Source organism: Jaculus jaculus, chromosome 14, assembly GCF_020740685.1.
Source record: "Jaculus jaculus isolate mJacJac1 chromosome 14, mJacJac1.mat.Y.cur, whole genome shotgun sequence".
Taxonomy (NCBI): domain Eukaryota; kingdom Metazoa; phylum Chordata; class Mammalia; order Rodentia; family Dipodidae; genus Jaculus; species Jaculus jaculus.
The window spans coordinates 14,343,332-14,346,089 of record NC_059115.1 but is presented as its reverse complement, the minus strand read 5'-3'; the positions used below and the strand labels follow the sequence as shown (position 1 = coordinate 14,346,089).

Below are 2,758 nucleotides of genomic sequence, written 5' to 3'. Positions count from 1 at the left end.
TTTAACATGGAACACTTCACGAATTTGCGTGTCATCCTCGTGCAAGGGCCATGCTAATCTTCTCTGTATTGTTCCAATTTTAGGACCTGTGCTGCTGAAGCAAGCACCCTGATTACATTTTTTTGTTTTGTTTTGTTTTTTTGAGGTAGGCTCTCTCTCTCGCACTCAGGCTGACCTGGAATTCATTATGTAGTCTCAAGGTGGCCTCAAACTCACAGTGATCCTCCTGCCTCAGCTTCCTGAGTGCTGGGATTAAAAGCATGTGCCACCATGCCCAGCTTTTGGCTTGTTTTTAAAAAAAAATTATATTTTATTTATTTATTTTGAGAAAAAAAGAGAGAAAGAGGCACATAGAAAGAGAGAGAATGGGCACAGCAGGGCCTCCAGTCATTGCAAACAAGCTCCAGATGTACACAACACTTTGTGCATGTAGTTTATGTGGGTCCTGGGGAATCTAGTCTGGGTCCTTAGGGGCTTTGCAAGCATATGCCTTAACTACAAAGGCATCTCTCCACCCTTTTAAAATAATTTTTACTTTGGGGGGAAGAGAAAGAAAGAGTCTGGGCATGCCAGGACCTCTCGCCACTGCAAATGCACTCCAGATACAGTCACCACTTTGTGCATTTGGCTGTAAATGGGCACTGGGGTTGTCAGGCTTTATAAGCAAGTGACTTTAACCACTGAGAAACTCCCCAGTTCTTGCTTTCTTTAGGTTCATTCATGGTTTGTCTCTCCAAAGCTTATGTTGAGACTTATTCCTCATTATCAGATATTCAAGAGGGCTGGAGATGTAGCTCAGTGGTAAAGTGCTTGCCTAGCATATGGAAGATTATAGGTTTAGTCCTCAGCCCTGATCAAGCTCTGCCTTCAAGAATGGATTAATCTGGGGTTGGAGAGATGGCTTAGTGGTTAAGGTATTTGCCTGCAAAGTCTAAGGACCCACATTCTACTCCCCAGAACCCACATAAACCAGATGCACAAGGTGACACATGTTCAAGGTCGCATATGTGCCCAGGTCGAGCACATGTCTGAAGTTTGACTACAGTGACCCGAGGCCCAGGCACACCAATTCTCTCTCACTGTCTTTCTTTTCCTCTCTCTCTCATTAAAAAAAGGGAGGCCAGCCGGCTGTGATGGCGCACGCCTTTAATCCCAGCACTCGGGAGGCAGAGGAAGGAGGATCGCCATGAGTTCAAGGCCACCCTGAGACTACAGAGTTAATTCCAGGTCAGCCTGGACCAGAGCAAGACCCTACATCGAAAAACCAAAATAAATAAATAAATAAATAAATAAATAAATAAATAAATAAATAAATAAATAAAGGGAGGAGGCCAGCTGGCTGTGGTGGCTCACACCTTTAATCCCAGAGCTCAGGAGGCAGAGGGAGGAGGATCACCAGGAGTTCAAGGCCACCCTGAGACTGCATAATGAATTCCAGGTCAGCCTGGGCTAGAGTGAGACTCTACCTTGAAAAATCAATTTAAAAAAAAAAGGTGGGGAGGCCAGCGGAGCATAGTGGTACATGTCTTTAATCCCAGGGCTAGGGAGGCAGAGGTAGGAGGATTGCTGTGAGTTTGAGGCCACCCTGAGACTACACAGTGAATTCCAGGTCAGCCTGAGCTAGAGTGAGACCCTACCTCAGGGTGGGGGGGAAACAGGGAGGAAGGAAAGAAGGAAGGGCTACAAAGATTGCTCAACAGGTAAGAACGTTTGCTGTACAACAGGAGGGCCTGAGTTTGGTCTGTGGCACCCGTGTAAAAAGCCTGTGACCCCAGCACTGACAGACGCAGAGAGGAGAACTGAGTTTCCCTGGTCAGCCCATCTAACCAAAAGCACAGTGAACTCCAGGTTAAGTGAGAGACTTTCTCAAGTAAATAAGCCAGAAGAGAGATAGAGGGGGAAAGGAGACATCCTCCTCTGGCCTCAAGTCTTCAAATGCTTGCATACATCACATGGACACACAGAGATATGCAAAGTGGCCCCCAAAGAGGAAGTTGTTAACTAACAATGAGGGCTGCTGTGTGTTTGGGAAATAGGGAACATAAAAATATCTCCCACAGCTAGTTGTGGTGGTGCACACATTTAATCCCAGCATTTGGGAGGCAGAGGTAGGAGGATCACTGTAAATTCAAGGCCACCCTGAGACGACATAGTGGATTGCAAGTCAGTCTACCTTGAAAACCTACCTTGAAAGCGCCCCCCCCCAAATATCACACAAGACCGGGGGACCTCAGGAGCCATATTTAAAAGGCAGATGTGTGAGAGTAAGACCCTACCTAAAAAAAAAAAAAAAAAAAAAAAAAAAGGAAAGGAAAGGAAAGAATAGAAAAGAAAAGAAAAGGAAACGAAAGGAAAGAAAAGAAAAGAAGGCCTCAGCACTGAAGCAGACCAGAAATGAACCCAACGTGGCTCAGGGAAATTTTGCGGAAGAGGAGGCAGAAAGAATGTCAGAGTCACATGTTGGGTCATGATATGCAGAGACATTTATCCTACCCATAACTGTGGGCTAACTCCACAATGAATACACGACCCATATACCTCGACAAGGAGGGGCCAAGGGGAGGGGGTAGGTCATGGAGGAGCCTAATAATGGTACCAAACTGACTGTATTTGCCGAATACAAAACTAATTAATAAGAAAATAAAAAAAAATAATAATAAAAGAAAAGAAGGGCTAGAAAGATGGCTCTCTTGTGGTTTTTCAAGGTAGGGTTTCACTCTGGTCCAGGCTGACCTGGAATTAACTCTGTAGTCTCAGG

At 45.2% G+C, this 2,758-nt stretch overlaps 1 non-coding gene across 1 annotated transcript; it reads right to left on the bottom strand.

Annotated features, from left to right (window-relative positions):
- On the bottom strand, positions 1 to 107 carry LOC123454888. Its single transcript, XR_006633544.1, has one exon. It is a non-coding gene; the product is annotated as a U6 spliceosomal RNA (small nuclear RNA).
- Positions 108 to 2,758: the final 2,651 nt, after the last annotated feature.